General features: G+C 41.1%; 1 long non-coding RNA gene across 5 annotated transcripts; it reads right to left on the bottom strand.

The window, feature by feature from the left end:
* Positions 1–1,458: 1,458 nt before the first annotated feature.
* LOC138760116 (uncharacterized) lies at positions 1,459–18,291 on the bottom strand. Of its 5 annotated transcripts, XR_011355430.1 has the most exons (8): positions 18,203–18,291; positions 8,854–9,008; positions 8,007–8,094; positions 5,969–6,203; positions 5,703–5,807; positions 5,535–5,609; positions 4,035–4,271; positions 1,459–1,944 (listed from the first exon to the last, which is right to left on the bottom strand). It is a non-coding gene; the product is annotated as an uncharacterized lncRNA (long non-coding RNA). The 5 variants fall into 5 exon arrangements; XR_011355429.1 differs by lacking the exon at positions 5,969–6,203; XR_011355432.1 differs by lacking the exons at positions 4,035–4,271; positions 5,969–6,203.
* Positions 18,292–26,194: the final 7,903 nt, after the last annotated feature.

The following is a 26,194-nucleotide window of genomic DNA, read 5'->3' as shown; positions in this document are numbered from 1 at the left end:
CACACAATATAGCTATGTCCATAAAGTACTAACTTCAGAAACTAACTTGCACAAATTATATTCTGTAATGCCTATCAGAAAATCTATTGATCTGCAAAATGATTTCTCCTCCAAAGGTAAGAGACCCTTACATAAAATTAATAATAGATTGCTGACTTGGAAGATTTCAAAAGCAGAACAAAATCAAAACCTTGGCACAACATCTTCAGTTTGTGAAGATGCACTGTGGACAGTAACAGGTCATCAGTAACAGTGGAACATGACCCACTCAGCTTCTTTCTCTGGTGGTTAGTTGTCATTTTAAGCAAACAGCCAATTTGTTTTATATTATAATTAGCAAGTATTTCTGCTGAAAATTAGTTCGGTAAAGGTCAAAATTCCCCAGCAACCAGTCAAACACTGTTAAATATTGTTTTAGTGAATGATTAATACATATTTTCCAAACCTGCCTGGGACTACAGGAAGAGGGCAGGGGTCAGGTGAATAAAAGAAACTGGCTTCATTGTGGGATGATTGGCCCATAAATCACTGCACATTTTCGATAAATCATGGCAGATGGCAGAAGCAAGCCCAAACTCTTGGGAGGCAACGTGCTCTGTATATGACGGGAGCGGAGCAATATAACAGAAGGGAGAAAACAAAAGGTCACTCCATGGTGGACAAGATCCACCAGAGATATGACACAGTCAGTCAGCTCTCTCACCAGCTTCTGGCAGCTATTCCCAATAAAGTGAGAGCTATAGGCTGTTATAAAGCTGCAACATATCCATTCACCTCCAACTACTTTGCTCTTTGAGCTATCTCACATCACTGCCTTCAGTGTGACATTATTTGTATCAATTTCAGGGAAATTTGGGTGAATCCTGTTCATTGTTGAACACCCCAGCCAACTTCATGATTTGAATTTAATGGCAATGCTTGATTTGTCATGTGTTCAGAATAACAATTAGTTCCTTGGGATGTATTATATATGCACTATTGGATTAGGGTCTGGATTGTTCCTTGTTTCCTTGTATTTTAAGATTTCATTATTCTTGCTTATATGTTTGTATAATCACCTGTTTGTCTGTAAACTTTTAATAACTTGTGTATATTGTTTCTAAATTCCTGCAGTTTCCAAGTTTGTCTGCAAAGTTGGTACATGTTTGGTAGGTTTCTTATTTAAATGGGTCTACAGAATAAAAAGAAAGGAAACATCTGGTCAAGTTCATTTGTTACTTGCTGGGTTACCAGCCTGCCACTATTTGCTGAGTGACTTATTGACTGACCCTGGCTGACTTGTACAACGTTGAACATCCAATAAAACAGCTGTAACCTTCAGATTTTCATCTTATTCTAGACTTCTGATAAATTTTCTGGACATCATCTATTCCCAATAATAGATTCAGATCTACAGCACTTTGAGAATAGTATGCCATAATCTATGGATGGGGAAGTCACTCAAACATGGAGACTAAAGAGCATCAAGTTGAAGTTTTATGTTATGTTTAAGTTTACTTGTCACATGAGGCCTCATACAGTGAGAAGGGTTCTTCTGTAAAGCAGTCTATCAGGTTCATTAACCTGTGCAATGAGCACAATTTACAAAAATATAGAGTTACAATGAAAAACAAAAATCAGAACTAAGCAAGGGAAGCATGATAGCAATGTTCTGGGGTTCATTCAGGAGCTTGATGACTGCAGGAAAGAAGCAATCTTTAAGCATGTTAATGAAACACAAAAGTCTGCATATACTCATATTGTAATAAAAACATAAAAACGCTGGAGGAACTCTGCAGGTCCCGCAGCGTCCATAGGAAGTAAAGATATATAACCAACGTTTTGTGCTTGAGCCCTTCTTCAAGATATGTTACTGCATGTTTTCATGCGCTTGAGCCTTCTCCCCAATGGGAGGAGAGAGCGTGTCTGGATGTAAAGGGTCTTTCAGGGTGTTGGCTGCCATTCCTAGGTAGAGAAGGAGATGTAGGTACAAACTTTATTTCACATCAATAAACAATTTAAATATTAATTATTCACATTTTTACAATTCTGTAATTTTTTCATTTGAACTAAATATATTATAAAAAAATTCTATCTCTGCAAAATGCAAGAATCAGTAATATTCAAATATCATTAGTATTTCATGATTCAAGATTCCTTTATTCAAGATGTAAATTTATGGGATCTTGTATACAAATTGGTTGCTAGATTTCCTGGAACATAGAACATTACAGCACAGTACAAGCCATTTGGCCCACAATGTTGTGCTGACCATTAGAAAGCTCCTTAAACTATTGCCCTCTATTTTTCTTCTATCCATGTGCATGTCTTTTTAATATCCTTATTGTACCAGCCTCCACCAACACACCAGCAATGCATTCCAAGCATCCATTATTCTTGGTGTTAAAAAAAAGCTTACCCCTGATGATTCCCCTAAACTTTCCTCCCCTCACCTTGTACAGATGTCCTCTGGTGTTTACTACTCTCATCCCAGGAAAAAGTCACTGGCTCTCCACCCTATATTTCATCAGATGCAAGGATCGACAATGAGATAGACAACAGACTCGCCAAGGCAAATAGCGCCTTTGGAAGACTACACAAAAGAGTCTGGAAAAACAACCAACTGAAAAACCTCACAAAGATAAGCGTATACAGAGCCGTTGTCATACCCACACTCCTGTTCGGCTCCGAATCATGGGTCCTCTACCGGCACCACCTACGGCTCCTAGAACGCTTCCACCAGCGTTGTCTCCGCTCCATCCTCAACATCCATTGGAGCGCTCACACCCCTAACGTCGAGGTACTCGAGATGGCAGAGGTCGACAGCATCGAGTCCACGCTGCTGAAGATCCAGCTGCGCTGGATGGGTCACGTCTCCAGAATGGAGGACCATCGCCTTCCCAAGATCGTATTATATGGCGAGCTCTCCACTGGCCACTGTGACAGAGGTGCACCAAAGAAAAGGTACAAGGACTGCCTAAAGAAATCTCTTGGTGCCTGCCACATTGACCACCGCCAGTGGGCTGATAACGCCTCAAACCGTGCATCTTGGCGCCTCACAGTTTGGCGGGCAGCAGCCTCCTTTGAAGAAGACCGCAGAGCCCACCTCACTGACAAAAGGCAAAGGAGGAAAAACCCAACACCCAACCCCAACCAACCAATTTTCCCTTGCAACCGCTGCAATCGTGTCTGCCTGTCCCGCATCGGACTGGTCAGCCACAAACGAGCCTGCAGCTGACGTGGACTTTTTACCCCCTCCATAAATCTTCGTCCGCGAAGCCAAGCCAAAGAAAAGAAATCTTATAGACATCTAATAAGTCACCTCTCATACTTCTTCACTCCAAAGAGAAAAGTTATAGCTCTCCTAATCTTTTCCAATCCAGGCATCATCCTAGGAAATCTCCTCTGTACCCTCTCAATGGATTCCACATCTTTCCTGTAATAAGGAAAACTGAACTGAACACAATAATCCAAGTATGGTTCAACCAGAACTGCCCCAAAATTACATCACCTGTCCTGAACTCAATCCCCTGACCTATCAATCTATGCAGCATTCTTGAGAGCTGTGGATTTGAACCCCAAGGTCCCTCTGCTCTTCTTTGCTGTTAACGTAACCATGTACTCAGCCTTCAAGTTTGACCTTCCAAAAGCATCACTTCACACTTAACCGAATTGAACTTCATCTGCCACTTTTCCACCCAACTCTGCATCCTTTCTATATCTTGGTATAACCTACAACAACTTTCAACACTATCCACAAAACCTCTAACCTGAGCATCATCTGCAAACTTACTGACACATCCCTCTTACTTCTACATTCATACAAATCACAAAGAGCAGGGGTCCCAGAACAGATTCCTGTTGAACTCCACTAGTCACTGATCTCCAGGCAGAATACATTCCATCTACTTCTATCCTCTGCATCCTGCAGGCAAGCCAATTCTTGAATCTACAGAGCCAAAGTTTCATAGATTTTATAACTTTTTGAATGAGTTTACCATGGGGCACCTTGTCAAATGGTTTACTAAAATCCAAATACACATCTATCGACATACCTTCATCAATTTATGTTGTTATTTCCTCAAAAAACTTCACTCTTGCCATCCTTCTGCTCTTCATGTATGCAAAGAACACCATTTCATTTTCCTTAATCATACTTGCCAAGACCTTCTCTTGCCCCCTTCTAGCTCTCCTTTGTAATTTATTAACTTTCTTAATGAATCCGAGGTTTGAATCCTGCATTGTCTGTAAAGAGTTTGGTTGTTCTTCCTGGGGGCTCCAGTTTCATTTCACTGTTCAAAATGAACCAGTGGTGTAGGTTAATTCGATGTAAATTGGGCAGCATGACTCATTGGCCAAAATGGCTGGATGTCTAAATTTAAATTTTTAAAAATTCTCCTAAACCTCCCTGTATGCTTCCTTCTTCCTTTCAACTAGCTGTCTCAACTATTTCATCATCCACAATTCCCTTATCCTACCATTTGTTCCCTGTCTCCGTGGAACAAACCTATCTAGAATCGTGCACTAGTGGTCCCTAAAAATACTCCACATTACTTCTGTAATTCCCCCCCCCCCCCCCCCCTGCCGAGTACATCTATTCCCAATTTATGCTCCCTGGTTCCTATCTCATTCCATTGTAATTGGCTATTCCCCAATTAAACACTTTGCTTTTGGACTGTCCTTATCCTTGACCATAGCTGCACTAAAGGTTGGGATTGTGGTCACTTTCACTGAAATGCTCCCCCTCTGAATGGTCTGTCACCTGACCAGGTTCATTACCCAGTACTAGATTTAGTATCATCACTCCTCTCATTTGCTTGTCCACATACTGTGTCAGGAATCCTTCTTGGATACACCTGACAAATTCTATCATATCTATCCCTCTTGCAGTGAGGAGGTGCCAGTTGATATTTGGGAAATTGAAGTCTTCCATAACAACAACCCTGCTATTTTTTTCACCATTCCAAAATCTCCCTACTTATTTGCTCCTCAGTATTCCCTCTAGTATTGTTGACAGACATTCTGTGGTCATACAGACATCATTTGAATGTACACCTTTCTTTACCTTCATACTAAGTTATTCTTTTTGTGTTTCATGAAACCAGAGAGCACAAGAGCACATAAACAGATCTTCCAGACCATCTAGTCTTTGCCGAGCTATTTTTCCATCGATCTGCACCTGGACAAAAGCCCACCATACCCCTCCCATCCATGCACCTATCCAAATATCTCTTAAATGCTGCAATTGAACCCGCATTCACCATGTCTGAGGGCAGCTTCTTCCACACCTTTTCACCACCTTCTGAATGAAATTCCACCTAATGTTTACCCTTAAATATTTCACCTCTCACCCAATTTATTCAAGATTATTTATATGCATTTTGGTTTGACCATGTAGAAATTAGAGTACTTTTTATACATAGCTCCCCCATTTTAGGGCACCAGAGTGTTTGGGACATTTGGCTTCACAGGTGTTTGTGAGTACTCAGGTACGTTCAATTGGTGCTTTGGTGAAGGTATAAGAGAGCTAAGTTTGCTTCTAAGGTTATGATTACTTTTGTAGTCTGTTGCCATTTTTCAACCTGAGGACCAGAGTTGTATCAATGAAAGTCAAAGGGGATATTATGAGGCTGAAAAACAAGAATAAACCAGTAAGAGTATTGCCTAAACCTTAAGATTACCAAAATCAACTGTTTGTATATCATTAAAGAGAAAGAACTTACTGGTGAGCTCAATAATTGCAAAAGGTCTGGTTGGTCAAGGAAAACCTTCCCTGATGATGTCAGAAGAATTCTTTTCATAATGAAGAAAAATCCCCAAGCCTATGTCTGACAGATGATAAGCAAATATAATTGTGTCAATCACTACTGTTTGCAGAAGACTTCATGAACAGAAATAAAGATGCTACACTACAAGATGCAAACCATGTCAAAGGCAGTACACTTTGGATCTTGGGCAGTTCCTTTAGGTCTCCACACTTTGAACTTACCATTGTTCTGATACAGGTTAATCTTGGTCTCATCTGTCCATAGACATTTTCTGAGAATTTTGCAGGCTCTTCTAAATATTTATTGGCAAACTATAATCTGGCCATCCTTTCTGTGGCATCCTTGCAGTGTATCCTCTGTATTTCTGAATATAATATATATGTCTGCCTGTCCCGCATTGGACTTGTCAGCTACAAATGAGCCTGCAGCTGACGTGGACATTACCCCTCCATAAATCTTCGTCCGCGAAGCCAAGCCAAAGAGAGAGAAGAAGAGAAAATATACATTGATATATATATATAGTATGTTTCTGATTATCTGAAATGCTTGGGACCTGACCTATCTTGGTTGTGTTTTTTTTTCGGATATTCAGGAATTTTCTCTAAAGAAGCCCAGTAGCTGTCGCTGAAGCACGACACCTCCCCACCACTGTCGCCAATCCTGCCCGGGAGCCCGAGGTCTCACCTCCCCTACAAGTGGTAGGAGATTGCACAGGAATTGCCCTCCAGCTGAATTTCAGCGACCCTGCTGAAAAGGTATTTTACCGAGGGAATGACTCGTGCAGGCGAGTGGGAGAGAGCACGGCTCAGGCAGGAGACCAGGGAGAGAGTGGCAAAATGGCTCAAGTGGATGAGTGGGGAGAGAGTGGCAGCGTGGCTCAAGTGGGTGAGTGGGGAGAGAGTGCAGTATTCATTTCAAATTCTGAAAATGCCACAGTGCAATTCATCACAAAGTTGCAATAACTCAGAGCAAAAAAAAAGACAATTGATAAATAAATAATCAATGCTATCTTTTTCTTCAATGTGTAACCTGTGGACAAATGTCTCCTTTCTAAAACTGATTTCCTGTAGCATGCTGGGTAAATTTTCTTTCAAGTTTTTTTCAATTTGTCTCACCCGAAAAAACTTTTAGATATTCGAAATTTTGGTTGATCAGTTTTCAGTTAATTGTAAACATAGTGTGGGTGTGTTTTTGTTTCCCCTGTAAAGCCAATGTCTATCACAACTTACAACCTCATCCTGAATACTGAGCAAGTTCCAATGCAGGACCTTGTCAGAGACCGTACTAAAGTCCAAGTAGAACTCCTAATATTATTTCCCAACTGTTTGGATTCTTATACAATTCAAGCATCATTTAAATACCAGGTTAATGATTTCTTTTAGTGTGGGTGGAATATGAGGAGTTCATTCATTTCAATTATTTTTTCTTTGTATTTTTAAAACTGGATAGATTCTAAATGCTCAGTCATGGGAGACTGTACTAGATGGCAGTCGAAGAATGCATGAGGAAAGGAGAATAGGTAAATGAAATACTGGTAGTATTAAAGTCCATCTTTTCAATAAATGAAGAAATGTCATGGTGCTGTAAATGCATTTCAGGTGAAAATTGTGCTGAATGGCTAAATGAGACGATAACACTTGAACTTCTGTGGAAGCAGAGGTGCTTTCTTGTGTTGATTTGGTCAAGTGGTCTTGGATATGGAATGTACCTATTCAGGTAGGCAGTAGCATTGTGTTACCACTTCACAAAATCAGTAAGCAAATTGGTTAACCAGTCCTTCATCTGTGTGATCCATGCAAGTTTTTTTTTTGGTCACACAGAAATAAACTCAATGCTACACATCAAGCTGCAAACATCAAGGGACATTCCAGCAAGGATTATATGTTTCCTTGGAATCCTGTAAGATTGGTGGAAAGTACAGACGTCATGAAGAGGCTGGGGCTCATTTGCACCAGATTGTTGGCCCATTTCTCAATGTAAATGGCTAGGAAGTGAGAGGAAACAGACAGATAAACATTATAAATTGCAGCATTTTAAGTGGATTTTATTCCTGCCAAAGACTGACTGGCCTCCAATAGAATTGCTGTATATAAACTGTAGGAATTAATTATCTCAACAACATCTCCTAATCCTAAAGTACAGTGAGGACTGTTGATAATTCTACTGGTACCTAAACGGTTACCCACATGTTCACAGCAAATGCTTTTCAATTCTGCTGTCAAATCACAGATATTATTGGAAGTATGCTTAACTACTCACATGTAACCAGCTCTAAGTAGGCTGAAAGATTGGGATGGGAGGTTATAGGCAATTTCTGAGAATGAGAATTCTATTTTGCTTGTCTACCCTAGAGGGGGGAAGAGAGACAAGATGATACAATGGAAGAGCAGTGCTGCATTGTCTGATCCTGTTAAAATTACCACAACTAACTTTTTTTTGTGCATCAGTTACAAATATCCTGTAAATATTCCGATAGACTACATCAACAATCCCTATCACGACAAGTACTAAACAGTTTATTGATGGTTTTGGGGAAAAAAATTTACAGATCTATATTTTTGTGTTTTGCTCTGTTCATCATTGAATGAATCAGTGACTCATAAGGAAAAATGAAGCAAGACAAAGAAGACAACTCTGAATGAAAACAAGGACAGCGACACTGAATGAAGACAAGGAAGATGACCAAATGAAGTAAGGCAAAGAAGTTAAATGAATGAAGCCAAGGAAGACGACTCTGAATACACCAGCTGTGACCTCAGTATTTGAATATTATCCATGAGTGACCCCTCAGACCTTTTAACCTTGGGAACCAGGTTACAATTCATACACACCCATTCCAATATCTGTTGGTCATATTTGACTCCAGAATCCGGAAGCGAGGATGTGGGTAGATGAGATGGTAAGCTTGTCTACTTATGACAACTGTGAAATTCCCTGAATCTCATCATTTTCATATGGAAGCTTAAAAAAGCCAGGTGGTAGTCTTATGTTTTCCGTTTCTCCACAGAGAATGTTGTGACATGAATCACTTTTTAATATAAACATAAACTAGAAACTGACTCATGGTGCTGATACTCCCTGTTGCAATCTAAATAGGATTACTTGCCTTACTTCTTTCAGAGTCGTCTTCCTTGGCTTCATTCATTTAACTTCTTTGCCTTACTTCATTTGGTCATCTTCCTTGTCTTCATTCAGTGTCGCTGTCCTTGTTTTCATTCAGAGTTGTCTTCTTTGTCTTGCTTCATTTTTCCTTATGAGTCACTGATTCATTCAATGATGAACAGAGCAAAACACAAAAATATAGATCTGTAAATTTTTTCCCCCAAAACCATCAGTAAACTGTTTAGTACTTGTCGTGATTAATATATACATGACATTAACTTAAATGCTGTCATGCTGCATTTAAGATACAAAGTATGCTTGCAATTAATTATTGTGTTGCCTTTTCTCTCTTCTAAATGATTTCTCGCAATAACGCTCCACTTCTGTACTGTGCTTTACTATTGGACTTGGTATGGTGTATCTATCTGGGCTTTTTCTCACTGTCCCTTGGCACATGTGACACTAAAATTTGAACTTAAAGAGGAAGTATCTGTATATTTCTGAGAAAGGAAAAGTATGAAGACAGCATAACAACCCAACATTCTTCTCCTTGTTAATTAAATTATATATTCTGATCTTCTAGGTGTTTATATCCAGTTCATGTTTCAGAAATAGCTACATAATTGGTGGTATTTTTGAAAGATTAGGGAACTATGTGTCTTGTTGCAGATCAGCCATGATCGTCTTGAATGATTGAGAAAAGTTGAAGTACTAGGTGACCTACTCCTGATCCAATTTTCCAATATTCTGTGTTCTTAAAAGGGATGTTTCTGCTCATGTAATGGACAAAACCCAGTTATTTTAAGGTGTGAGGCTGTTGTACTAACTGTGCTTTTTCAGCTTCTTAAATTGTGAGATGATATGAATTATTAATTGTGAGTCACAGATAGAGAGGGTTGTAAAGAGAGCTTTGGGCATAGTAGCCTTCATAAATCAAAGTATTGAGTATAGGAGTTGGGATGCCATGGTAAAGTTGTACGAGACAATGGAGAGGTCAGATTTGGAGTATTGTGTGCAGTTTTGGTTATCTAACTGTAAGAAAGATATTAAGATTGCAAGAGTGCAGAGAAGAGTTACTATGATGTTGTTAAACAAGTGGGACTTTATTCCTGAAGCATAAAAGAATGAGGGGAGATTTTATAGAGCTATTTAAAATTATGAGGGGGTAGGTGAAATACGTAGGTTAATGGTGAAAATTTAGAGTGAACATTAGGGGGAACTTCTTCGCACAGAGAGGGAATGTGGAACGAGCTGCCAGCTGAAGAGGTGAATGTGGGCTCAGTTTTAATTTTAAAGAATTTGGACAGGTACATGGATTGGAGTGCTATGGTCGGATGCAGATGTCTCTAGCGAGACTAGAGAGAATGATAGTTTCCCATGGACTGTAAGGGCCAGAAGGCCTGGTTCGCTGCTTTATTTTGCTATGGTTCTATAGACTGTATTTTGAACTCACTAATAGTTGATAGTGTTCAGGGCCCTTAAAAAGTGATAATAACTTGATGTGATTTACAATTCACAGAAGTGTAATAATGGATGCCTTCATGATGGTCTCTTTGGCTGTCACATGATGATTATCAAATGATTGCCAAGTTACTTTTAGGCATCCAGCACGGTAACAGGCCCCTTTGTCCCATGAGCCCGTGCCACCCAATTACACCCAATTGACCTGCAACCCCTGGTACATTTTGAATGGTGGGAGGAAACCAGAACCTGGGAAGAAACCCACATAGACACGGGGAGAACATATGAACTCCTTACAAACAGCTGGTGCTGTAACAGTTTGTGCTAACCTCTGCATTAACCATGATTATCCCATTTTACCATTCATGTATTCTCAGGTAATAATGGTGTAGATCTAATTTTTGTTGCTTTTGTTCTGAATTTGACACCTTTTGTTATGTTGACGATAATAACCTAACACTTGAGGTATCCTTCAGGCCCATGTATAATAATGAAGGTAGTTGGTAGTATTTCTGCTGTTGACTGAGATATTGATCTGTACTTCTGAAAAGAATCATACATTTTCTGCTTTACAATTTTCTTTCAACATGAATGATTTACTTGCATGGTTGAATCAGAATTTATTATCATGAACATGTGTCACAAAATTTGTTGTTTTTCAGTAGCATTATTGTGCATTACAGGGGCAAAAAAATTGCTGAAAGTTACATTTCCAATAGATACACTATTAAAAAAAATAAATAGAGGAGAAAAAGTGAGGTAGTATCTGAGATTCATTGACCATTCAGATGTCGTTTGATTAAGGTGCTTTTGCTCTTGGTATATCTTCTTTGGATTGGATTGGAGTGGAGTGGAGAATGGTGTTATGAACCAAACAGAGATCAGAATTAGAATCAGAATTTATTGTCCTGAACATGTCACAAAGTTCATTGTTTTGTGTCATTATTACAGTGCAAAAGTTGCATTTAAAAATAAATAAATTAGTGCAAAAACAGGAGAAGGTGAGGTAATATCTGCGGTTAATTATCCACTGATGGCAGTGGGGAAGAAACTGTCCTTGTGCCACTGGTGTTCATCTTTAGGGATCTGTACCTCCTTCCTGATGGTAACAGTGAGAAGAGGGCATGGTGGGGGGGTTCTTGAGGACAGAGGCTGTTTTCTTAAAATACCACCTCTTGTGGATGTCCTCGATGAAGTGAAGACTGGTGTCCGTGATGTCACTGGCTGAGTTCGCAACTCTCTGGAGTTTTATTCCTGTCCCGTGCATTGGCAACTCCATACCAGATAGTGATGCATCCAGTCAGAATGCTCTCCATGGTACACCTGCCCAAATTTGCAAAAGTCTTTGGTGACATAACAAATCTCCTCAAACTCCTCAGGAAGTATAGTCACTGGTGAGCTTTCTTCATGATTGGATCGACATGGAGGCTCCGATAGATCTTCAGAGATTTTGACACCCAGGAAATTGAAGTTCTTTACCCTTTCCATTGCCTGCCCCTCATTGAAGATTGGTTCTCATGATTTTACCCTCCTGAAATCCTCAATCAGTTGCTTGGCTTTGCTGATGTTGAGTGCAAGGTGGTTGTTGTGACACCACTCAAATAGATTTCAGATGTCAAATTTATTGTCAGAGTACATATATCACATCACGTACTACCCCGAGATTCTTATTTCTGCGGGGGAGGCAGAATTACTACTTATTGGTAGTGTAAAAAAAAACTGTACACAATGTTTACTTGTAAACAAATAAAGAACTGTAAAGCAGATAACAAATGTAAACAGACTATGCATTATAGAGAGAATTTAAAAAATAATAAAGTGCATAAGTAAGACTCCTTAAACGGGTCCCTGATTGAGTTTCTTGTGAAGAGTCTGATGATGGAGGGGTAGCAGCTGTTCCTGAACTTTGTGGTGCAAGTCTTGTGGCACCTATACCTCTTTCCTGATGGCAGCAGCGAGAACAGAGCATGTGCTGTGTAGTGTGGGTCTTTGATGATTGCTGCTGCTCTCTGATGGCAGCATTTCCTATAGATGTTCTCGATAGTGGGGAGGGTTTTGTCTGTGATGTCCTGTGCTGTGCTATTACCTTTTAGAGGGCTTTATGCTCAAGGTTATTGGTGTCCCTATTACCAGACCACGATGCAACCGATCAGCATACTTTCCATTACACATCTATGGAATTTTACCAGTGTTTCTAGTGTTATATCAAACCTCCACAACTCCTGAGAAAGCACTGATGTGCTTTCTTCAAGATACCATTAGTAGTTGGGTCCAGGAACAATCTTTCAAGAAAGTGACTCCCAAGAACTTAAATTACACCTCTGATCCCCCAGTGCCTCTGGTTTTCCCTTCCTGAAGTTAACAATCAGCTCCTCGGTTTTAGTGACATTGTTTTTGGTGCACCATTCAGCCAAGTTTTCAACCTCCCTCCTGTATGATGACTCATCACCTTTCTATATACAACCCACTACCATAGTAGTGTTGGTAAATTTGCAGTGGTTTTATTGTCATACCGAGTCACACAGTCATAGGTGTAAAGTGAGTAGAGCAGGGGGCTAAGAACACAGCCCTGTGGTGCTCTGGTACTGATGGAGATTGTGGAGAAGATGTTCTTTACTAATCCTCACTGATTGTGGTCTGGAGGTGAGGATTGATTCAATTACACAGTGGAGTGTTTGAGTCCCAGATCTTAGAATTTTCTGATCAGTTTTGAGGGGATGATGGTGTTAAATGCCAAACTCTAGTCGATAAAGAGCATCCTGATGAATGCATCTTTGGTGAACTAGCTGATCTATCTGAGTTCTATTTGCTTCTTCATTGCTGTCTGTGATTCTGCCAACAACTGTGGCATCATCGGCAAATTTGTAGTTGGCACTTGAATCATGCCTAGCCACAAAGTTCATCCACATTTTTTGGTTGGGGTATTCACGGTATGTGTGTATGGGCACCCACACCATTGCTGTGTTCTTATGTGGTGGTATTTTAGGGATGTAGGAAACATAAGTAGCTTGCAAACCTTATTAAGTCATCATTGTTGAATGCTATCCATTATTTCTATAACAGCAAACCTACTACCAATTTATGACCTTTGTTGAATACTGACATTGGAATTATTTCCTCTGAACATTTGGGTAAAGATTTTTTTTTCCCAGTGCAGCAAAATTAAGGACAGTTTAGAATACATGTTGAAAGACATGAAGGTAGGCATGGGTAACATCACATTAAATGTGGCTTTGGTGCACTGAACATATGGAACATCGCTGTTTATTTAAATACATATCTTTTAACATCAGTTGACTTGCACAGATTTGAATGAGATGTGGGAATTTATTGTCTCCATGAATGCTGCAGGGTTAAATAAGGGACTGAATCATTTATAGGCACAAGAAATTCCATAGAGAAACAGATAGTTAATAATCTTGTCATGCAGAATTTGTTAGGGAAATCTGACCGTAGCTTGATAGAATTCTTAAATAAAATGGAAAATAAATATATGGATCTTAAATATAAACAAAGGAAACTATATTAGGGAACTTCTCGATGAAGTCACAGATCTGCGGATTGGCAGCATTTAGATTTCAGTAGTGAAGAACAAAGAAATTGACAAAAACATTAAAAAATAGACCATAGAATTAAACAGATTGTGAACATAAAACGGAATGTAAAAACAAGTGCACAAGAAGTAAAGATCAGGGAAGTTAAACATCAGTTCAGAATTTTAAATGTAGAAGTTTTGTAAGGTGGTAAGCAAAGTAGAGACAGAATTGACATTTCACCCATGGGTGTCTAGAACCAGAACTTACAGTCTCAAGATAAGGGCATGGTTGTTCAGGAAAGAAACGAGAGGAAATTTCTTCACCCAGAGATGTTGAATCTTTGGCAGTCACAACCCAAAGAATTATGGAGTTCACTCATTGAATACATTCAAGGCAGAGATTGACAGAATTTACTTATCAAGGGGATTAGGAGATAATTGGCTATGGGCAGGAAGCTATTATTGAGGTAAAAGATATGCAGTAGTTTAATTGACTGGCAGAATGGGTGTGAAAGGGCAAATCACCACAGTTACACAAAATGTTCAAAATCAAGTCAATTGCATCCTCAAGTCTTTTAACTTATTTTCAAGTATATTGCAACTGTTTATCCCTTCATCACTGATTGATAATCAAAACTCTCAACTGAGCACAATGAAAATAATGAATACTTCATTCATTGCCATATCCAAGGTATTAAGAACTATAGAATAAGCCCTACCGCCCATCTAGTCCATATCAAACTATTTATTCCATTTATTCCCATCAACCTGGACCATAGCCCTCAATACCCCTCCTATCTATGTGCCTCTCCAATCTTTTCTCACATGTTGAAATCGAACATGCATCCTTCACCTCTGCTGCCGGCTTGCCTAACAGTCTCACCACTCGAGTGAATATTTACAACTGAAAGTGAAAAGATGCACAGCGTATTTAAAAAGGAATTACACTCACATATCTCCACAGCATTCCTTACTGTAATAATCTCACATCTGGAATTTAAAGAGCATCAGGTGTTTCCTCACCACTTTATAGCAAGTTTGGCCACTCTACCACCTGTAGCAGCAGATTGGATCGTTACTTGCAGGAAGGACCAGAGTACATTCAGCTGAAGAAGTTGAAAGGAGCTGAAGACTAATTTCTCAGGTCTGAAGTCAGGATTCTAGTTGGGCATATTACTGGAGGATTACACATGATCTCTTCCCTCAGCCTGGTCCATCCGACACTTGTACTAGGCATGGTATACTATCCTTTTAGTATTCTGCCTTGCTTTGCCATTCAGAAAGTGATCAAATTCTTCACGACCTAATTAGATGATTCTTCACTATCAGCTAACAGACCAGATTTTATGAAATCATGTGGGCCATGGATAAAGTGAATGCTCACAGGTGGACAAAGCTAGAACTAGAAGGCATGGGTTTGAGGGGAGCGACTGAAGAGGGAACTGAGGATTAACATTTCACTCAGAGGGTGGACTGTATTTGGAATGAGCTACCATGGGGAACTATAGAAGCAGGTATGATTTTGACATTGAAAAAACATTTGGATAGATATATGAATGGGAAGGGTTTAGAAGGATATGGACCAAATGCAGGCCAATGGGACTAGCACAGAAAGCCAACTTGGTTGGTATGGATAAGTTGGGTTGAATGACCTTTTCTGTCCAGTATGACACTATGATTCCATGTTCCCATACTTTTTCAAGTAATAAAGTCTTCAAAGAAAAGTACATTAATAAAGTACTATTTATTCAACACTCCCTCCCCATGACATTTTTTCTGGTTGTTTGGAGTGGCCTGAGATTGGTCTTTATTTCTATATCCTGGAGGATTGCCTACTCCTGTTGGGGTCTGATTGAGCACTCTTTCAGGTGCAAAACTGAAAATCAGGGATATTACATTATATCATCTACCACACAAGTAATGTACAACTCCATCAATGTTTTGTGCAGGAATCAGAGTTTGCCAAGGTAGATACATCAAGTACCTACATCTTGAAATGTACTAGAGAGCTGCAGCAAATCCCATAGAACAAGGATGTCTTGCATAAGAAAATGGGTGGCACGGCTAGCCTAGCGATTAGTGTGACACTATTACAACACCAGTGACCTAGGTTCAAATCCGGTGCTGTCTGTAAGGAGTTTCCCTGTGGTTTATAGAGAAAATCATAGTTTTAATTGAATGGCTGTCATTCATAATGTTTGCTGCAAGGAATGGTGGTAATATGAAAATGATTCTCTCAAATTAATATCATTAAAATAAATGAATTGACCTTTTATGTCTGTGAAAGGTAACAGTATATAAATTGTCTGTTACATTTCCTTCTTGAAAGTCATAAAACATGAATTATTTATTTTGTACACCATGATTAATGATCAAAGGTTGAGAAAATGCTTTCAGGCCAACATCAGACTTTCTTGTATGTGCAGAATTTGTCTGCCAGTTTGCAAACAGCAAGCTCCCATGGATAGCAATGTGTTAACATCCAGATTACCCATGTTATTGATGTTGTTTGACGACCAGTAAATATTGGAGAGGACATTTTGTAAAACTCCACATTGGCTGTCTGATTCCAAGAGGATGGGTTTGGCATTATCTGAATGGCACTTCAAGGTGGCACTTTTAATCGTGCAACACTGGAGCAATGTGGTCCTGAATTTAAAAGGTTCATTTATGAGAACAATGCTTTTGTGACATATACAATGCAGTGTTGCCTACTCCTGACAGATGTTTTGTTCACTGTATACATGCCTATGGACTTGTACATGAATTTTTAACCTTTTTACTTTTGTGTAGGTTCCCTATTCCAGTTACCCTGGGAGATATTTATTCCATTGTCCACATTACAGAAACAGATTAAGTGGTACTCTTTCTTTTCTCTTTGGCTTGGCTTCGCGGATGAAGATTTATGGAGGGGGTAAATGTCCACGTCAGCTGCAGGCTCGTTTGTGGCTGACAAGTCAGATGCGGGACAGGCGGACACGGTTGCAGCGGTTGCAGGGGGAAATTGGTTGGTTGGGGTTGGGTGTTGGGTTTTTCCTCCTTTGCCTTTTGTCAGTGAGGTGGGCTCTGCAGTCTTCTTCAAAGGAGGTTGCTGCCCGCCAAACTGTGAGGTGCCAAGATGCACGGTTTGAGGCGATATCAGCCCACTGGCGGTGGTCAATGTGGCAGGCACCAAGAGATTTCTTTAGGCAGTCCTTGTACCTTTTCTTTGGTGCACCTCTGTCACGGTGGCCAGTGGAGAGCTCGCCATATAACACGATCTTCATCAGATGCAAGGATCGACAATGAGATAGACAACAGACTTGCCAAGGCAAATAGCGCCTTTGGAAGACTACACAAAAGAGTCTGGAAAAACAACCAACTGAAAAACCTCACAAAGATAAGCGTATACAGAGCCGTTGTCATACCCACACTCCTGTTCGTCTCCGAATCATGGGCCCTCTACCGGCATCACCTACGGCTCCTAGAACGCTTCCACCAGCATTGTCTCCGCTCCATCCTCAACATTCATTGGAGCGCTTTCATCCTTAACGTCGAAGTACTCGAGATGGCAGAAGTCGACAGCATCGAGTCCACGCTGCTGAAGATCCAGCTGCGCTGGGTGGGTCACGTCTCCAGAATGGAGGACCATCGCCTTCCCAAGATCGTGTTAAGTGGTTGTAATCACTTTATAATGTGTTGATCTTACTATTGGACAAATTGGTTGATGTGTTTTTTTTCCCCATATTACAGAACATGCTCTTTTGGTAGTAATGCAGTCTGTGATATCTGAAGGTTATGGAAAGTGTTGTACAAATGTAGGCCTCTCTTTTTCTTTCAACAGGCCATATATGGAGGAGCACATGTGTGTATTAGCCAGAATACCTGATAAAGCAAACATTTCATCAATTAAGATTGCCCTGTCTGTGAGTAGGGATCGTTATGCAAGCCTACAGTCCAGCTGTTGAGTCCAACACTCTCAGAAATTTCAGCTGGGCTTTTCCCTCCATCTGTTCGATAGTAATGTTAATTTAGATGGCTGTACTGTGTGATAGGCAATGCAAAGGCATTTGAATTCATTGCTACGTTAAACTTCAATAACTTCCTTTTGGAAACAATTGCCTCCCACCAGTACAATTGAAATGTTGGAACTGCTATTTGAAAATGCCAGATATTCACTTTATAACATTTTAAACTCCACAGCATGCTGTTTGCTAGAGGGTATGATGAGTTGTTGGTACTGGGATACTGTTTTGGGTTTTTTAAACTTTATCCCAGAGGAGCCAGTTTGCTGAGACTCTGCAGCAATTGGAAATCATAGGGCATCAGAGGTACTCCCTGGTCACTGACAGATTAGGATACTTGGCTTTTTACATACCCCATAGTAAGATGCATGAATTATTCCTCAAGCTGCTTCTCTCACTACCCCTGATTGCACATAGGTTTCATACATGGTTGTCAACCTATTTTATGTTGCAATGTGGTCCTGAATTTAAAAGGTTCATTACTATATGAGAACAAAGCTTTTGTGACATATGCAATGCTGTGCTGACTTGCAAACTGCCTGCTCCTGGCAGATGTTTTGTTCATTGTATTGGCCAAAGCTGATTTCAAAAATTGACAGAAGCTTCAAAATCACATTGATATTTCAAAAGAAGTTTGTAATTGACTTTGTAATTGAGCTTTTGTCATTTACTACTGGAATTTGACTTAATTTAGAGTGAAAGTTCAAACCTGTGTGGATTAATTTGGATTAAATTCCACCGATCACTGGTCACGCTAACTTTACATCTGAATTCTTAGACCAGGGATGGGCAACCTTTTTACCAAGCATGGGCCAGATTGTGTGTCAGTAGTTGATCGGCAGGATGCACTGAAGCAGCCATGAAATAATATAAATAGATGGAATAAATAAATAAATGGAATGGAATGAATACGATGATGCATTTCAAGTCAGGGAAGACATCTTCAAATCTGGAAATGCTCCAAAAATCACGAACTAGTCATTAAAATTTCACAATAAAAAAACCATACAAGTCAAAAAAGAGAAAAACTAGTCACAATGAAAACAAAATAACTAAATCCAAAATAGACAGTAGTGAGAGGGGGAGAAGGGGAATGTCACACAAAGAGAGGATGAGCCTCAAACAAGGAGAGGGGGCTCTCGCTCAGAGAGAGGATGAGTCACACACACAGAGAAAGTAACAGAAGGCCAATTCATGCCAAACCTCTATCTGGAGGCCGGCTATAAGCACGGAGGGAAAAATATAAACACTCTTCATGGAGCAACCCTAAAAGGTTGCTTTTGCTTTGCATTCATTTTCAGTGGCGTCTCATAGTGCCCTTTGGAGCCAAAGGAGGCAGGGTGACTGGTGCCATAGTGCCACTCGTCATAAATACGCGGCCGAGCAATGGCTGCGTTCCCTACCCATGCATCTGGAACTGTTCTTGGAAACACAGCTGTCCGGCTGTGTGGGGAAATTATGGGGAGGGAATGTGGCCATTGCTTGGCCATGTTTTGAACCACTGACGAGTGCTCCCAAAGGCTGAAGTGGTTCAGTAAGGTGCTGGAGCAGCTGGCTGGGCTGTCACATCCCACACTGGCCACCCCTTATAGCAGGATGCACAGAAGCCACCACAAAATAAATAAATAGATGGCCCCTGCCCTGCTGGCCACCTCCACCCTGATGCTCCCTGCCTGATGGTCCCCGCTTTGACAGCTCCCACCAACCTGCCTTGAAAGCCCCTGCCTTGACAGCCCCGGCTGGCTGCCCCTGACCTGATGGCCCCTGCCCTGACAGCCACCACTGGCCGCCCCTGACCTGATGGCTTGCTGCCCCTAACCTGACAGCTTCCACTGGCTGTCCCCACCCTGAGGGGGTCATGGAGGGAGAGGGATGAGTGTGTGGCAAAGAAAGAGGACATGGGTCGCTGGCTGATGGCATCATTGCAACGTCATCAGCTCGCCCCTAGCCTAGCTTGCAGTGGCATTATATTCACGTGAGGCGGCGGAGTGCTGCGTTCTGCCGATGATCCTTCCCTGAGAGGGATTGCAGTTGGCACCTTGAAGCCTACCACAGTGCATTCATAGAGGTAAGACTCCTGACTTAGGGTGGAAATCTCTGCCTTTACGGTCGGGCTTTTTCACTGCATCAAAGGGGCCTAGAGAGAGAGAGAGAGAGAGAGGGGTTTACGCACAGATATGGGGAGCTATGTATAAAGAGAGGGATTCACATGCAGAGAGAGGGAGTCCAACACAGAGAGACAGATGATTGCCGAGATAATTGACAAGGAGTCACACAGAGAGATGGTGTCATATACAAATACAGAAAAAGTCTCACATACAGAAACAGGGAGTGAGAGAGAGAAAGGGGGAGAGGAGTAACACACACAGGTAAGTTGAAAGAGCAGTGATTTTGCAAAGAGAGAAAGATGGATTCTCACAGACACGGGTCTCTCACAGAAGAGGGGTCTCATGCAGAGGAGACTGCGGGATAATGTCACAATGAGAGGGGGAAGAATGTCATGGGGGGGGGTTTGTGTTGAGGGTAGAGGGGATCCATGCATGGAGGGCGGGGTGGGGTCTCCAATTCAGAGAGTGGGGTCCCGCACACAGACCAGTGGAGCTTACACTGAGGAGAGGAGATGCATACCGAGGGGGAAGCCCGTACTGAGGTGGAGGTTACACCAAGGGGAGGAGGAAGCCACACACTGAAGGTAGGAGCTGTGTGTGGAGTGGTGGGGGGGGGAACAAGCACTGAGGTGGAGTGCGCACCAAGGGTGGGGCGGGAGGGAAGGAGCCAAGCACCGGGCCAGATCAATTTAGATCCTGGTCTGGAGCATGCCCATAGGCCATAGGTTGCCCATCCCTCCCTTAGACTATTAGACTTAGACTATTGCTCTCTGCAATTCCACCAATTTTTATGTTGACTGCAATCTTACAAATCAGAAAACCTCATCCAAATCATTTATAAAAAATATAAACAACAAGGGTCATAGCACCCATCCTGACAGGACGGCTCCTGCTAATGCTCAGGGTCACTGACGGCAATGAGCAAGAGTACAGGAGGGAGGTAGACCAGCTCGTTGAGTGGTGTCACAACAACAAACTTGCACTCAATATTAGAAAAACCAAGAAGATGATTGTGAACTTCAGGATGAAATGAGAAGAGCATGAACCAGTCCTCATTGAGGGGGTCAGCAGTGGGGAGTGTCAATAAATTCAAATTTCTGCGTGTTAACAACTGAGAGCATCTGTCCTGGAGTCTCCACGTTGATGCAATCATGAAGAAGGCTCACCAGCGGCTATACTTCGTGAGGAGTTTGACGATGTTTGATATATCACTTAAGACTCTTGAAGTCATCCACAGGTGTACCATGGAGAGCATTCTTACTGGTGGTGGTATCACTGTCTTGTATGGAGGTGCCAATGCTCAGGAAAAGAAAAACCTCCTTTCGGTTGTTAACTCAGCCTGCAACATCACAGGCACCAGTCTTCACTCCATCGAGGACATCTACAAGAGGCAGTGACTTAAGAAGACCTCCACCACCCAGGCCATGCCCACTCTACAACCTTCGGGGAAAAGGTGAACACTCAGCGGTACAAGGACAGCTTCTACCTCTCTGTCATTTCTTAATGAATGAACCTTACTTTGTCTTTTTTCCTGCACTATTTTTGTTTATTTTGAATTGTGGTTTTATATAAATGTCAGCACTATGAAGCTTCCGCAAAACAACAAGTTTTGTGACGTGTTCATGACAAGAAATTCTGATTCTGATTCTCTTACATTAGATGCCTCAGAAACTGTGTCCTGGTTGATGAAAATGTTGTTGTATTGGATAATCCTTGTAGCCTATTGATTGATGGAATAGAAGCCAGGTGTGGAGTAACAAAAAATGGTGGCCCTGCCCGAGCTGTTGTAACAGAAGCACTGCCACTGTTGAGAACCCAGGAGAGCGGGCTGCAGAGACACAGCACTGCTCCACAGGGTTTACTGTCCACTCATGATTCCAACAGCTTCATGCGGGCTTTAAACACCTTGTTAGAAGAGCCAATAGTGTTTTGTAAAATCCTGCAATCATGGAGGTTTGTGTCCAAGATGGCAGCAGCTCTGCTAGGCAACATACCATGGGGGGTTGGAGTCTCTTGGGGAATAGTGGACCGGTGCAGGACATCAGAAATGGGAAAGCCCCCAGCCACCCCACCCTCCCCCCACCCCCATTGAGAATAATAAGCCTGGGAGATGATCTTACAGGGAAGGTGACCATGGCAGCGGACAAGCGAGGGGCTTAGCAGTCAAAGGACTCTTATAGATCTGCAGGCGGCTGGAGAGTGGCTTGTGGGATCTGGGTCCTGAGAACAAGAAGGCCTCCCAAAGGGCCCCAGGTGCTGAGGGCTTCCTGATTGTATCAGTGTCTTTGGTTCATTGATTGTTCAGGAATCTGATGGCAGCGGGGAAGAAGCTGACCTTGTGCCACTGAGTGTTCGCCTTTAGGGTCCCGTACCTTTTTCCTGATAGTAGCAGAGGAAAATGGGATGGCCTGGGAGTCCTTGAGGCTAGAGGCTGCATTCTTAAGACACCAATTCTTGAAGGGTGTCCTCGATGAAGTGAAATCTGGTGCCAGTAATGTTGTAGGCCAAGTTAACAACCATCTGGAGTTTGTTCTTGTCCTGAGCATTGGCACCTCCGAACAAAACAGTGATGCAACCAACCAAGATGGTCTCCACGGTACACCTGTAGATGTTTTCGAGTCTTCTGTGACATATCAAATCTCCTCAAACACCTTACAATGTATAGCCATTGGAGAGCCTTCTTCATGATTAATTCGACGTGGAGACTCCAGGACACCCAGGACAGGAATTTGAAATTATTGACCCTCGCCACTACTGAACCCTCGATGAGGACTGGGTTGTGTTCTCCTGACATCCTCCTGAAGTCCACAATCATCTCCTTGGTTTTGCTAACATTGAGCTTATTGATAGGAGTGCTGGGCAATACTTATGGCAGACAAGTTGAAGTACATCGTGCAAGTTATATTTTAATGTATTATTATGTGACAAGAAAAGCAACCTCTGAACCTTTGAAATCATGATGGCCATTATGAGGAAATGGGCAAGCCATCTGAAATCACATGCCATCTTTGGCTGTAAGCAAGGTAAAGATTATCAGAGTTCAATCAATTGGGAAAACTGCCAGAATGACAAAGAAGAACTTAAAAGGCAATTAGATCATAGTCTTATATCCTAGAGAGGCTTGTAATGTATTTAATCTTCATCAATCCCTACTCTTGGAAACACCTGGATGTCTTCTACAGAATATACTGTGACCCACTGATTGCATATAGAAGTGGACTATTAATTTTGAAGCATTGGTGATGTTAACTGTTCCTGTCTACAAGATCGTGGCTGCATCTGCAGAAGGTCATGATTTGTTTTTAACCAAAAATAGATTTTATTCACAATAAATTATTTACAAAGGAAAACCATTCAAAGTTTCATATCCACAGCTGTAAATTGCTACATTCATTTCTATTTACACCAATCCCATCGCTGTGGCACCTTGTCATTACTTCCCCCCTCTGATGTTTGAGGGGATAATAAATTTTACTGTATTAGGTTAAATGGAGAAAAGCTGTTCCCAGATGATCATGGGACTAGGGGGACGTGGATTCTAAGTGAAAGGACATCCTTTTACTTGAGGAAAAGCTATTTAACTCAGAGAATGGTGATGATCGGGAACTCTCCCCCTGTCTAACTGGGGGAAGCAATCAATCATGTCTTTGAAGAGGGAATTGGATAGGTCCAATCGCTCTCTCTTTCAATGGAAAGTAACTCAGAAGACCTTGGGGAAAGAGCAGAAAGTATAATTGGATAGACTAAATGGACCTTTGAGGCCGCAGGAGTTGAAATATCTTCAATGTCTTTGTGCAAGTGAAGCTGTAAGATCATTTGCTTTCAAGTTACTGCTCAGATTAGAGAAGTGCTTCGTCGGTCTTGCTCTGGGCTTGGCTTCTCATGCTGCGCATTCCTCCCAGCTGCTTTTGCTCTCCCATTTTCTTGGCTGCTTGTACTTATCCTCCAGCTCCTGTAGACCACCCAGGAATGCAATGAGAGAGCCAAATAACAGTGCAAAACCAGCAAAAATTTCCCAGAAGTCAGAATTAAAATTTTGAAAGAATAGCCAGGAAATAAACAGCAAGTACTTAATCAGCAGCTTGAAGCCCAAACGGAAAACTAAATTTTAAGGAAAGAAAGATTTTCCTAAATTACTTTAAAAGTAATTAAATACTTTTTAAATTAAAAAAAGCTAGAAACCTTCAGTAAGGCAGGCAGTATCCGTGGAGAGAGAAACAGAAATACTGTAATATTTTGGGTCAACAATTTTTCATCGAAAAAATGCTGAGTATTTCCAGCATTTGTTTTTGATTTAATTTCAGATTTCCTACATTTGCAAAATTAAAAAAAAAACTTTTCCAGTATTTGTGAAATGTATTATATTGCAAATTTAAGAAACATGGCTGGCAAGAGTTTGTGGAGGTTTGGTATGACATTGGAATCCTTGGCAAATTTCTACAGATGTGTGGTGGAAAGTGTGTTGACTGCCTGCATCTTGGTCTGGTAAGGGGACAGTGATACCCCCGAGTGTAAAGCCCTGCCAAAGGTAGTGGACGCAGCCTAGGACATCACAGGCAAAACCTTCCTCACATCGAGAACATCTATGAGGAACACTGTTATTGGAGGGCAGCAGCAATCATCAAGAAACACAATTGAAAATTTTTTATGTATATGTGTGTGTGTGTGTGTGTGTGTGTGTGTGTGTATGTGTGTATGTGAGAGTGTGTGTGAGTGTGAGTGTGTATGTGAGAGTGTGTGTGAATGTGTGTGAGTGTGTGTGTGAGTGTGTGTGAGTGTGTGTGTGTGTGAGTGTGTGAGTGTGTGTGCGTGAGTGTGTATGTGTGCGTGAGTGTGTATGTGTGCGTGAGTGTGTATGTGTGTGTGAGTCTGAGTGTGTGTGAGTGTGTGTGTGTGTTCTCCCAACTCCTTTTTCCTTTTTATTTTTTTCTTTGATTTTTTTGGGGATGGGGAAGGGAGGGAGGGATGTGGGGGTTATAATAGTAGCTTTATTGAATATGTATACATGGATATGGTTTTAAAATTCTTAAATAAAATATTCAAAATAAATAATCATTAGGAAAGAGTTATAGGAGCCACAAGGCTCACAGCACCAGGTCCAGGAATAGCTTCTACCCCTCCACCATCAACAAACTCAATCAGGGACTCATTTAAGGACTCTTACTTTTGAACTTTATTGATTTTTTTCACTCTGTATTGCAGTCAGTTTGTTTACATTTCTTTATTTGTTTACATGTGTACATTGAATACAGTTTTTTTTAACACTACCATTGAGTGGTAAGTGGCCTCACCTGCAGGAAAAAAAGATCTTCCGGATTGTATTTGACGTCATGTATGTCTGACAATGAATCTGAAATCACCAAGGACACAGTAAACTTCCACAACAATGTAAAAATGAGCACATAATCTCTTTGATAGTAGCTTTGATTGATCAATAAAAATGGTGTTAGTCTCTGGGGATAGCTCCCTTGTTCTTTTTCAAAAGGTTCCAAAATACTAATGGTTGTATCCTCCCTCAAAAAGCGCCATGGTTTTGAATTCGAGTATCTGGAGTATGCAGTAAATGGGCCAGGTCATGTTCATTTTGATTTGGTGCTCTACAGCCACATTCTTTGCAATCCTGTTGATCCATATTTTATCTTCATCTTCCTGCTGTGGCTGTGTTCTGTGAGTGACGATTAGGCATCTGACCGTGAGTTCTGAGACTGCACCTATGGACTAACTTGATGGTTGATGGTTCATTTCTGAAGAAGGCCTTTGAACTACTTTGGATGCCTTCACTGAACAATGGCATCCAAAAAAAACCCAGATCAAATGGATTTATATGATTATGAAAACAAATTCTTGGGTCACCTGTAACAAAGGAAAAGTCCCTGACTTAATATTCCATCAGGTCAGTGATGAATTTAAACATATACATCAAAGTTCAAAGCTTAAAAAATTCAGATTTATTGACAGAGTACATACAAAACATCACATACAACCCTAAAGTTCTTTTTCCTGTGGGTGAGGCAGAATTACCTCATATTCGTAGTGCAAAATAAAATACTCAAAAAGATACATATGCATGTAAACAAAATGCAATACAGAAAGAAAAGAAAAACCAATAAAATGCAAGAGTCCCTAAATGAGTCTCTGATTGAATTTGTTTAAATGGCACTGAATATTCTAGTAGAGTAAAACCCCTGATATCTGGCACCCTTGGGGATTGGTAGATGCCGGATAAGTGAATTTTCC

Source organism: Narcine bancroftii, chromosome 4 (assembly GCF_036971445.1).
Source record: "Narcine bancroftii isolate sNarBan1 chromosome 4, sNarBan1.hap1, whole genome shotgun sequence".
Classification (NCBI taxonomy): Eukaryota; Metazoa; Chordata; class Chondrichthyes; order Torpediniformes; family Narcinidae; genus Narcine; species Narcine bancroftii.
This window is presented reverse-complemented; position numbering and strand designations above follow the sequence as displayed.